The following is a 13,188-nucleotide window of genomic DNA, read 5'->3' as shown; positions in this document are numbered from 1 at the left end:
ACCACCATAAGGGGACCTATGGGGTACATTGTAATGTCCGTGTTTCATCTAAGCCATCTATCCATTTTGAAAGGTCATTTTAGGGCATGAGCACAAAAACTGGGGTAGATAGAAGTCATAAATGGACTACATGGTAGGAGACGGTAGAGATTTAAGTGCCTACCATTATCTGTGGTATGGTCGACTTGGGCCTTCGATTTGCCTTATTTTTGGGATCATGCCCTAAAAGTTTATTTTAAAATGAATGGATGGTGTGGATAAACCACATACATCACGGTAGGCCCCACGGAGCTTCCAACAAAACCGTCTGTCTCTAATTCCTTCGTCATATGTATTACCAAATCGGCACCAAAAAAAGAGCTCCTACGCCCAAAAGAGAGCTCCCGCGCCCCAAAAAGAGCTCCCGCGCCAGGTAAGAAAACCCTTGCTCTTCTTTTCTTTCCTGCACATGGAAGCAAGAATGGAAGCCCTAGTCCACCTTCCTCGTGAGATCATCGACCCCACGAACCAGCACCTCAAGCGTGCAATGAATCTCTCCATAAAGCACAAATTTCTCCCAGAAGATCTACAGGTCCTCTTTCTCTATACATATTTTTCGTTCATCAATTCAATCGATTTTTTTCTTTGAATTTTGTATATTAATGTAGATTATAAAACGAGTTGCAAATGATTGAATCTGTATAGTTTACATCAGTCATTTTTTTTAAAAAAAAATTGGTTATGTTATTCTTTAGCACCTTACATGCTTGATAAAATGCCAAACGGCCCAAACTTGTTGTATTGGGGAGAACCCTACTTTATTCCCTTGAGTTGGGTTTTTCTGTACATGGTGTAAAAGAAAAGTTCTATTGTTATAACTTTTCGAATAGAAACTTCACAATGTACTATATATGTATATCATATTTCATGTGTACAACTATAATGCTAAAATTGACTGTTTAAATCTGGGAAAACTGCCACATGCATATATAGAAATGATAAAAATTCAGATTAAATTACACTCAGTTTCTTAAAAGAAACATTTCAATAATTTTGCAGCATCAGTTTTTTGGTTTTCCTATGTACTGGTATGATGTATTAAGCTTAATTATCTGATATGTTGTGCAGTCATAGGATGTGATTGGATGGTTCTGTTGGTGGTAGAAAGCCATTTGTTCGAATAAAGCTACCGATTCTGTTAAGCATATAGAAATTTTAGTAGTAATCATAGGAGGGAATAACTCTACTTTGGAATCCTATGATATCTACCATAAAGAATCCAGAGGGTATTCAAGGATTCCCAATAACTACAACTCGCTCGATCAGGTATTCTGACACTCCTTTCCTCTCTCCTTGTTGCTTTTCCTTGAATTCTTTCACTCGCCATGTTTGTAACTAACCAAAATAAATAAATGGTGATTATAGATTTGTAGATGAATTAGAAAGTCCTATTCATCAGATGCTTCACTGCATGTGTGGCCCATGGTTTAGGGTTCCAAACTGTTGATATGATGTTCCTCATTGTGGAGGAGGAATGCCTTGTAATATTCCAGGATGTTCCAAACACTTATCTTGGTGGTCTAAAAATGTAGACTAAGTATATTAACATTCCATATTTCATAATGACAAGTCCATATATATATCAAAGGCTTAGGATTTTCTTATTTGGTGTATTTCCAGTACATCACTCAGCTATTGTCAAGGCCAGTAGATGAACAGTTTGAATCGGAGAATACCATGGGCCCCTAAGCAAGGAACCCTATATGTTAGAAAGCGAAGGGCCAGGAAGACTAGCCACACATCTCGTGTTATATACTGTGGAACCAAACACCTAAATCTTAAATGTCAGCCCTAAATACTTGTAGTTTCTAGAGACAAGTTCACTAATACCATTTCTTTTCTTTGATGTCAGTGTCTCATGTAGATCAGGCCAAATAGACCATCCATTGGTCAAACATGGATCTGAGGAAACACTTACGAATTAAAGGAATCTCTATTAATGGAACTTTGTAAAAAATCAAAGGAAAAAGTCTTTCACCTGTAACAGAAGAGGATCATCGTAGTCAGCCTTTTATTTAAAATCTGTAAATGTAAGTTTTTAGTACCATTTGTTCCATGCCCAAGTACATGGAGGTTAGTATCTCATGGATACAAGGAATCAACTAGTGTATTTATTGTTATTATTATTTGAAAATGACCCTAAATGGCCCCCATGACTGTTAGATGCATACTTGGAAAAAATTTACTTGTTTCAAATCTTGTAGCTCCCTATTAGAATTAACCCGAATGAGGCGGGTTATAAGTATCTATCATATGTTGATAAACCCAATAGCTTTATAGGGTGCGAAAAGCATATACCATGATCTAATTGTTTAATGGCAGTTTCACTTGATAAACTGGATTGGATCTCCTGTGCAAGTGCCAGGTTGGCATGTCTATTTGTGTAGAGATGACTATGGAGGGGATTGCAAACCTCTAAGGGTCTGTTTGGGCGGTGTGATTAGAAGGGATTAGGTGGGATGGGATTCATCTGGTCTTGTGCCAATTCCACTCCATGTTTGGAAAGAATGGAAAAGCTTGGAATTACATTAAATGGAATTGCATTGGGTCCCGTGCCAATTTCACTCAATGTTTGGGAAGTTGTGTAGGTCCTACCATGATGTGTGGGCTATATCCACACTGTCCACCCATTTATCGAGATTATTTTAGAGCATGGGCCAAAAAATCAGGTAAATCTAAAGCTTAAGTGGACCCCACCATAGAAAGCAACAGGGATTGAATACTTACCATTGAAAACTTCTTTGGGGCCACATAAGTCTTGGATCTACCTCATTTTTAGGCCCATGCCATAAAATGAGGTTACAAAACAAATGAATGGTTTAGATATAACACGTGTGTTATTCTCAATAATTTCAAATGATGGTGAGTATATCTATTTAATGTACCACCGTATTATCAACAAAGCATGGCATTAATTTTATCCCATGGCAACAGGGGACAATCCCTGCCATGGGTAATAATTATGTTTTTTGAATCCCATCCCACCTAATCCCTTCTAATCCCACCGCCCAAATAGACCCTAAGGGCTTGTGCCTGGGTATAGTATTTTGCCACATTTAGTTGTAGGTTGCTTGCAATTTTGTTTTTAGTAACTAGCAATATCAATGCCATGCCTGGACAATCTCTTGTTGATTTTTACATGGATGCTTATTCAAAAAATGATGTGTGTAGAGTTGTTGGTTGACATGAGCTGGTTTTTGGCTGTAGGTAATTGATTATGGAGTTTATAAGCTTTGGAAATACAATAACGTTGGGGTATTTCATCTATTACCTACCTTGTCAATTCCATGTTGGATTGCCTCATTGTGCTGCTTGGGAAAACTATCTGGTCCTTTTCTTAATAGACCCTGAATAATAAATAATAATTGCTTTCAAAGCTGATGATTGTATTGTCTATATGTGCTAACTGTTGGTTGAAATGGATATTAGTTGAGAAGATCCTGAGTAACTTTCTCATCTTGCAATTCTGCGGACAAGGCCCAACTATATTATATGCAGGTACCTATGTTCTCCTATATATTTGTTGTATCTGATCACTTGGAACCGAATGTGTAAGCCTTCATTACTAGATGTAGTTAATAGATCCATCTAATTGATGGTTGAATGGAATGATTTATTTGAATGTAAAGCCATCATGATATGTTCGGTTTTATGCCTTGAAACTTGATTCTTGTAAGTTACTCTTGATATGTTGGGAAGTGCTTGACTGGTATGTTTTTGGGCATTTGGCAAGCCATCAACTTGCCTAATATGTTGATTGTATGCTGATTTTTGAGTTGTTACTGATCATCAATTTGGCCCTTTCTCCGTTGCTTTAAAAATAATGTTTAACTTGAGTCTGGCACATCTACAATAATTTATCATCAGTTGTTTATGGTTCTGTTATGATTTTTAAAATTCACAGCCGTCTGGTCATATTACTATAACATCTCGGATTTTTCCCAACTTGGCAAGGGACGTCTTTGGACGTAGAACTGCCCTAGGACCTTATTCTATTGTAATTAGGGTGTACTTTTGTTAAGTATTAATAGCTTGGATCGCTTCCTATACAAACTATAAAGGCCCAAGTACCACCTCAGGCAGAAATCAAATAGGACCAAATCCTTTAGAAACTAAACGAGAATTAATTTAACACTAAACTAGATTCTCTGTGCAATGGGCCCTAATCACTTTAAATACAAACTGCAAGACCCAAAATGAGTAGAATCGATACCGCTACAATACCCTAAAACTTAGGATCAATCCCTAATCCCGTTTGCTCTCGGGAGCACACTGAAACTCCGTATCGGACCTGGACCGCACGTTAAAAGTCCGGTTACTGCGAAACCATACGGTTAGGACCGTCTCACTGGACTTGACATCTACCTCGGAAATCAAGTCCTAATGATACCCAGAAATGCACAACTTGAGTTCGGAGCGAAGTGCGTGAGAAATGTGGATATCTTTAGAAATAAAATCCAAATTTAAGTAATTTGAGTCGTGTCGCTTACGGGCTAAATATAAGGATTCAGACGTCAGAATCTGACCCAAATACACCCTCGGATCAGGGGAAATGTTCCATACATGGCAATGCACTTGTGGCCCTGATCGATTGTCCATGACCGTTGAATTGGAATTGGTTCGCCACGGTTGATCTGTAAACCTGATCGGAGCGAAAACTCAGCCTGACCTAGATCCAAGGTTAGGGAGCTTAAGTCCGACCGTACACAGAAAAGGAGCCTCTAGAAGTGCTCCGTTGGATCGGGACGAGCGCCCTTTGGCTATAACTTAAGTATACCAAGGCCCTGGGGCTATTTTCGTTGGTTTTAGGCCTATATAAGGACCTTAAACCCTCTCTCATTCACTCCATACGAATTTGAGAAAAAAACCCTAGGAGAGAGAAGAGAGTAAAGAGAGAGAAAGTGAGAGAGAACTTGGTGAAGATTCCTGGTATTCTACCCTGCCTTTTCCGTGCTTATTCATCGCTACCGGATCGCTATTCCGATGAATTCCATTCTACTATTGGGTAAGGAATCCTAACCCTAATCCGTTCTAGGGTTTCCATTAGTTAAGGTAACGAAGTAACTAACCTATTTCACGAAATAGGTTGCCGTTGGGCCGTAGACGGAGCATGAGTGAACGAACTGAGTTCGTTGCGTGTCTACCGCCGTAAGGTGTGGACTATAGACGTATAGGTTATGGTTTTCAAAGCTTTCAATATCGTTTAATGATTTATAACTAACGTGGGTGCTATTTTACATGCAAAATGCGTCATCTGTTTCATTTTACAAGTATATATGAACTATGTGGCATATAGTGTATTCTATGTATATGTTGTGATGTGTGAATACGTATGGAATTTGGATTTGTGCCTAACATGATTATCTATCGTGGATATATGTTTATTATATATGCAACAACACCTTAGCGTAAGGACTTGCCCTAAATCACGCCATGGCCAATATACGTTGTATATGTTAAAGTGTGTAGCCCAAGTGTTTGTGGAAATGATTAAATGAATATGGAACCCGGATTCATGCATGCCATGATTATCCACCATGGGTATATGCGTGTGGTATACGGGGCAACTCCCTAGTGAAAGGATTTGGCCTAATACATGTGTGATCAACATACATCATGTATGAAGATGTATGTTGACTAAGTGTTTGTAGAAATGTCTGAATGAGCTAGTTGTTACTAAGGAGTACTTTGTATGAGGGTTGAGATATGAATCTTAGCTACCTTAATTATGTGTACGATTTCCTCCATATATGTTACACTGTGATGTCTGTTTCATTATGGAATGAATGTTTGTACACTCATGTTTACGTTGCTTTTCACTCATGCTCATATGATAGTAGAAATTGAATTATTGTCCATTATTGCTTTGACGGTCTCATATGAATACTTGTGGAAACTGAATGAGGTTGGGACTACGATATAGCCCAGGCAATCGGTAATAGGCCCTGATTTGGTGGCTGAGGTTGTTTTCGCCACATTGGACGTGTTAGGTGAACCCGAGTCGTACTTGGTCGTCGGCAGTGGTTAGGCCACACGAAGTGCTTACGCACTTCATGTCGATCGATTCGATGTGCGCTCGTACTAGTCGAGCTCGTCAAGTAACCCGATTGGCCCTATTATATGTTCACCATGTATGGACGCTACTATTTGAACTTAAGGTACCAAACTTACCAGTGAAACCCCGTTAAACTTGGTACCTCGATCCGCTAAGACTCATGAGCTGGACATGGTGGTATAGGACACCGTGGTCGAGCTGTCGGCCTACGCTGGGGCAACGAGCCTCCCCGTAGTGTCCATTGAGTAATATAGACTCGTGAGCCGAATACGGTGGTATGGGACACTGTATTCGCGCTGTCGGCCTACACCGATAGGTGACGAGCCCTTCGTAGTGACCTCGAGCATACTCTGAACTAGCGGTGAGGCGATGAGCCTTTTTGTAGTAATCAGAGTATAACTAGGCTTGCACTGATCTGGTGACGAGCCCTTTGCAGTGACCTAGAACCGCAACATCGTATGAGATTAACTAGGACTGATGACCCTAGAATGGATCCTTGTTTGGGAATGATACAAGGGAGGTACCTTAGATTCCCAATCCTGCTGTATGAAAGGGACTAATAATAACTCAGTAATCACGCGCATTTCATCGTACTACATGTGCCTCGGGTTGAAGAGCACAGAGGGAAGAAAGCATGCCGCGACCGTAAGATGGTGTCGCACGAGGGAGTGTAGGCGAGGGCATGCATCATGCTTACATTTCATCCTTGCATTAATAAGAGTATCTAGGAATGTCTGATATGTCTGCTTTATCATTACTACTTGACTGAATTGATAACATGTTAACCTTTGCTCTATGGTTCCACTGAGTTGATCACTCACTCCCACATTACGGGACGGTGTTTTTAACACCAACCAGACTCTGTCTTAGTTGTAGATAGAGACCCGACTGGTGAGGCAGAGCCAAATTTTGAAAATGAGGAAGATGTTTTCTCATATATACAGCTATCAGGCGTGTCTATGTAGACCGTGTTCTGATCGACGGGGCTTACAAGGATGCTGACTAGATATCATTACACTCGTTATGATTGTATTTTGGAGCACACATGTATATTCATTTTGTACATTTTAGGAGTATACATGTACATGTTTAACCTAGTAACCTGATCATACTTCGAAGACTTACTATAGTTCATATATCTTATACATCTAATACAGTCTTTCGCTTGCAAAATTCACTTATCTCTAGAGTATGATGTGTTGTTTTGGTATAATCCCTACCATGTTTAAGGCACTAATACGGATAACATTTAATCATCTATCTATGTTGCATAAGTGATGCGTTGGAACTCGGGAGTCGAGTCTATGCTCGACCCTCAATTTTCAGGGCGTTATAATTACTGACTTGCTTATCCTTGACTGTGCTCATAGTCCCGCTTATAGAGCTTGAAATTTTCTAATAAAATAGCAAGGTATTCGTTGACCCAACTGATTAATCCCAGAAACCAAAGTGAAGGCTGAATGTTGGGTTCTGAACATACATGGATACATCTTCATGAATTAGTTAAGCATTCTAGTTTGCTAATGATTTTGTCTATTGTAGTTCTTTTGACAATGGAGTGTGCATGACAGGTTGATTTTCAGTGGATTGATAGAGAAATTGTAATGTTACAAAACCTGAATGTTTGGACTAAGTGTTGAGGCCCATGTGTTGAAAATGTACGTGCTTGTATTTTTAGATCTTATTTAATTAATATTACTTCAAATCTGTAAATATACAAGAGTGCAAAGGATTCTATGATATGCTCCGTGCATTTGTCAAATCGTTATAGTTGTCTGATCAGTGTGATTTGTTACTGCTATCATGGTTCATGGTAATGTTATTTTACATTTTGGAGTTTTGTAGCATATCTGTTTCTCCCTAATAGTTAAATAAATCATTATATAATTCGTTAGAGTAAAGTTAACTTGTGTTTTCCCTTTTCCCCTATCCAATGCTCTTATATGGTTTGTAACAACCAACATGTAAGAACTTGAGTCTTCAAAAAATTCATTTGACTCAGTATTCCATGTATGTTATAGAAATCCTAACTCTACTAACATTGTTCTTGCATTATTGTACCTCTCAACAAGTGAAAACCATGTATGAAAGCCTGACGAGGTTTGGGCAAGCGGCCAGCACCATTCGGATCCTCTCGTATCCGAATATAGGATCATTTAACTATGATTTTTATCAATGGCCAGATGTACGGTTGAGCCAGTTGGATGTACATTCTAGATGTCAATAGCTTTTTTGCTTACATGTAAACCAAGTACCACACGTGGGCAAGATATCACCTGTTCATGGTTCTTAGGCAGGATTTACGGTGTATGCATCATAAACCAAGAGCAAGTGGATCACATTGGGAAGTAAGTCCTGTTCACATACTATGGATGCTGGCCATATTTTATTATTTTTTTGTTACTTTTTCCTTAGAAATTGTAAGAACAAAATTCCTCAGGAATGCTGATTGTACCAATATATATATATATATATATATATATATATATATATATATATAATACCACCATGGACCAAATTTATGAGATAGGTGATTCGTGGGGATGAGATTACTAGTTGAGATTTGTGGGGCTCACATGGTATGTACCTTACCAAGATCGTCTCGATCCAATCATCATATGAGCTACACCTCGATTTGGATGTTTTTGGGCAGCGGATATTATTTTTTATGGTGTGGCCCACTGTTTGGTTGGATCCAACAGAATTTTCATTTGTCCGATCTTCGAATAGGATTCAGCTGTGGGACAAGTTGGATGTCATATACATACAACATGTGCCCCACTGCAACAAAATAATAATAATCAAAGTTTTAGCTTCAGAGAAAACTGCATGTTGTTTGAGGGATTTTACTAAACAGTTTCAATTTTATAGAACCCGTAGTAGAAGACTCCCTGGCTAAGGAAGGGGTCTTTTGTTCTTGTTTAGTGATGGGAATTCTTATACATTGTCTTAATGGATCTTTGTAGCTTTTTGTGCAGTGGGAATTCTTATCCATTGCCATTCCAAACCCTGTTTTCCCCTTTATAATTTGTTGCATCTATTTTCAGGACCTTTAATCTATCTGGGTTATCACGTTTCTTAGTTACTTTATATTTTTCTTTTGTTTTGTAGATTTATGAGTTGATGACAGTGCCATAGATGAAGATTTTTCCTTGGTTGGGTGATTTTTGTGACTTGGATGGTAATTTGTGATGGCTTGTTTCCTAATTCCGAAGAGGAAATACGAAGGAAAAAAGAGGATTCTATGAGAGGTTTTCAGGTGAGATGAACGAGTTTCAGAACAAAACAGTCTGCGGTTTTGAGAACCGATTCCTAGGATGTATGGGAAGAATGGTTAACCTTTTCGACATGAGCCCAAACATGGCTAGTAACAAGCTGCTTATGGAGAAAGCACATAGAGATGGTGATTTTGTTTACCTTTCTTTTCTCAAATTTGTTCTTCTTCTGTTTATGCTTTTCTTTTCTTTTTCTTTTTTGGATTCTATTGCCCTGGTTATGGAGAGGCTGCGGGGAATATGATAAACCTAATCATGTTTATAGTCTAGTGGAGGTCTTCCATTTGAGGGAAAATTACCTTGTTCTTGAAGGGTTTCCCTCTCTAGAACTTGCCAAGGATTGATGATTTTCCTGATGCTTTAATCTTTTCATCTATTTAGACTTCTATTTAACTGTTTTGTAAATATGTACAAATTAATTCAAAATTTTGTTTGACTATTTTGTGAATATGTACAAAGTAATTCACTTCCTGCAGTTTTGATTATGGAGGATTTTGATTATGTAATCATGTGAGTGTCTATATTCATGTGTTTGTTTTGCTGTGGACTGTGGACTGTATTTCAACATTTTTCTATTGGCATTTAATACAAGCTATTGATGGATGCTGAGTGGCACATCACCTATGTTTCATTACGTGATTTGCGTGTGTTCTTTGAGTAGGTTGTGCAAGTGCGCATTGCTTTTCTCATGCTTTTAATATCAATTGCAGCCTCATTTAATTTTTTGAGTAGAGATTGGAAATAGGGAGCTAAAGTGATCATTAAATGCTTTACAGGACATTTTTGTTTTGGTCAAGAGTTCATTCTTGTTTTCTTTTGAGCAAAAAATTTCAGACTATAGAGACTTCTATTCTTGTTTTCTTTTTTTTCTGTTTTGGTCAAGAGTTTATTCTTTTAGAGCTCATCTTGGAAAGAACCACTAGTTTTGATATTGTTTTAGTTTTGGAAATGGGACTTTTATAGCTTCAAAAAGTTGGGCTGATTGGATTTTTCTTTTCACTTTCAGATTAAAAGATGCTTTGGTGTTGTTAGTTACTGGTGAACAGAGAAGTCATTGGTGAGTTTTTTATGCTCTTCTATTTTTAGTGAATCACACCTCCGAGACAATACAAGCAGTAGATTCAATTTCCCTTTGAAACAGTAGATTGAACAAGCTTCTAACTATAAGCTTCAACAAGCAGTAGATTCTATCGTATGCCACTAGTAAGGAAATAAATGAAACTGAAGAATAAGCTTCTAACTATAAGCAGATGGTGAATCTGCAGAATGTTCTGAATGGCAGATGGTGACTTCCTAACAATAAGCTTATATTCCTGAAATATAGCAAAATGTTCTGCTATGGATAACCTTCGTAAACACTTGATGGTCCTTCCAAACATCTATCTTCTCTGCTATGTTTTGCTTGCTTTAGCTGCCATATGCCATGCTTGGTGAAGGTGGCTTCGGTCCCATTTACAAGGGGAAGCTAATGGATGGTCAAGAAATAGCAGTCAAAAGGCTGGCGAGGACATCAGTGCAAGGAGTGGAAGAGCTTAGAAATGAAGTAGTGTTGGTGGAGACCAAACTCATGGAAATACGAGTCGGATTGCCGGCACATATGGATATATGGCGCTCGAGTACATCATTTATGGCCAGTTTTCAGCGAAATCGGATGCATATAGCTTCGGCATTTTAGTTTTAGAGCTTGTGACAAGACGAAAGACAATTGGTTTTCAGGAATCCGAAAGTGATCTGGACCTTACAAACTATACATGGTGGCTTTGGAGCCAAGGAAAGCCGTTGGAGCTTATCGATGAAACTCTGGGAGGAAATTATGAGCGAGCTGAGGTGCTGAGGTGCTGAGGTGCATTCATATTGGATTGCTATGTGTGCAGCAAGAAGCAATAGCGTGGCCCACTATGTCATTAGTTCTTCTCATGCTCGATGCCTACTCTGTCACCCTCCCTGCTCCTTCGCGACCTGCCTTCTTCATTGGAGAGACTAATATGGAGTTTGATATATCCCCAACGGATTCAAATTTTCATGAAAGTGAGATAGATAAATCTGGAAGTTCGGTTCTACCACTTTCTAGGAATGAGGCATCGATTACCGAATTATGCCCTCGATAGGTCTAAAGAGTGTTTGTTTGAGAGAGGTTTATAAATTAGACAATAGTTCTTTGAATTGTTTCCATAGTTTTCCAACTCGTTCAACTGTTCTTTATATTTCTCTTCTAAAACCAGTGTTGTATTTGGTATTCCTCATGTAGCATTACTGAAATGAGATGTTTATGCTGATAACCATTGTGAAATAGACATTTTTTATGAAAGCATGGATAATGACTAAAATGTAGGCAATTGATTGAGTGTTTAAGATAATCCAATCGGTGTAATTTCAGGCCCCCCCAAGAAAAAAGAAGCTACCATATGCCATGCTAGTTTTAATGGATAAGGCCCTGTTTGGCTGCTACTTAAAAATGAGTCCATCTCATTTTATATAAGGGTGTATTTGGTTGCACCAAATTTCATGAAAAATTTCACCAAACTGGACTGATTCATGGTGAAATATCATGAAATTTCAATTGGTGCAACCAAAGGCATCCTAATGTTAATTGTGTATTAGAGATTTCCATAAGGATTAAAAAACTCTTGATAACCCATAATTTACATAAATTAAACTATGATCTCTAATACATAATACTGTTAACTAAATGAGATGAAATCACTTTGAAGTGGCAACTAAACAGAGCCTAAAATGATGAACTTCAATGGCTCACATTCAGCTTCATAAATCAACAGTTGAGCTCATCCTGACAGCATGATTATGCATGAGGTTTATTTGTAATACTTAGAAGATGATGTGGTTTATTTTGTTGTTGAAGCATGTATGTTTCTGGATCTGTTCATCTATTTGTACATTAGTTTTCCTAGCTTAATTCTATTGCCACTTGTATGCATGCCATAGATCCGTATATTGTATTGTTGAAATCTGAAGATGTGCTTGTGGAGAATGAGAGATCTGATATTAATGGAGAAAGACATGAAAAAAAAAATTAGTTAGTCCAGTTATCTATTTTTATGAATTATTGATTATATTATTTTCTTTCCAAAAATTAGGTCTCCACCAAAACTTTCTAAGCTTCTCTCTTCTACATAGATCAATTCTCTTCAATTCTAAAATGAAAATTCTAATTTGGAACTGGATCTGGTCCCTTTCTGGTTACTTGAGTGTGAATTTCACACAATTTTGCTTTGTGCACTACATCTTGACTCATGTGTTTATTATCTCATTTGAATTTTTTGTCATCTGCAGAGTTTTTCAACGGTAGTGGGTCCGAATGGAAGTGGTAAAAGCAACGTTATAGATGTATTGCTCTTTGTATTTGGGAAATGAGCTAAGCAGGTAAGCTCCATTTATATGTGGGAATCTAATCAGGGTTGACATTGTTGGTTTATCTAATGCTCAAAAACCTGTCAAATGGATTGGTTTGACGAGTTTTAGAATCTGATAAGACTTCACATTGTTGACTTGGTTTGAGTCAAGGAGGTAACTTGATATTTTACTTTGAGACAGGTCAGTCATCATCTAATGATTGTTGCATGCCGCTATGAAGGTAGAGGATGAAAATTTTGGGGAGATAGTAATCTAAAAAGCAATTTTTAGGGCCGTTCAATCTAGCTTGATCCTGTTGGTCTTCTAACTCTCGAGTTTGATGATGGTGAAGTTTTTCAGTGGCAAGGTATGAAAATCATGAATGAAAATAGTAACATTTGTTTCCTCGTAGGATTCATGTTGAAATGTGTATTTCTTTTTTATTTTTTCCTTTAGGTCACAACTTTT

At 38.0% G+C, this 13,188-nt stretch overlaps 1 long non-coding RNA gene across 1 annotated transcript; it reads left to right on the top strand.

Annotated features, from left to right (window-relative positions):
• Positions 1–374: 374 nt before the first annotated feature.
• LOC131243188 (uncharacterized) lies at positions 375–11,202 on the top strand. The gene is made up of 4 exons (XR_009169933.1): positions 375–571; positions 1,108–1,305; positions 3,247–3,294; positions 10,376–11,202. It is a non-coding gene; the product is annotated as an uncharacterized LOC131243188 (long non-coding RNA).
• Positions 11,203–13,188: the final 1,986 nt, after the last annotated feature.

Source organism: Magnolia sinica, chromosome 4 (assembly GCF_029962835.1).
Source record: "Magnolia sinica isolate HGM2019 chromosome 4, MsV1, whole genome shotgun sequence".
NCBI lineage: Eukaryota > Viridiplantae > Streptophyta > Magnoliopsida > Magnoliales > Magnoliaceae > Magnolia > Magnolia sinica.
This window is presented reverse-complemented; position numbering and strand designations above follow the sequence as displayed.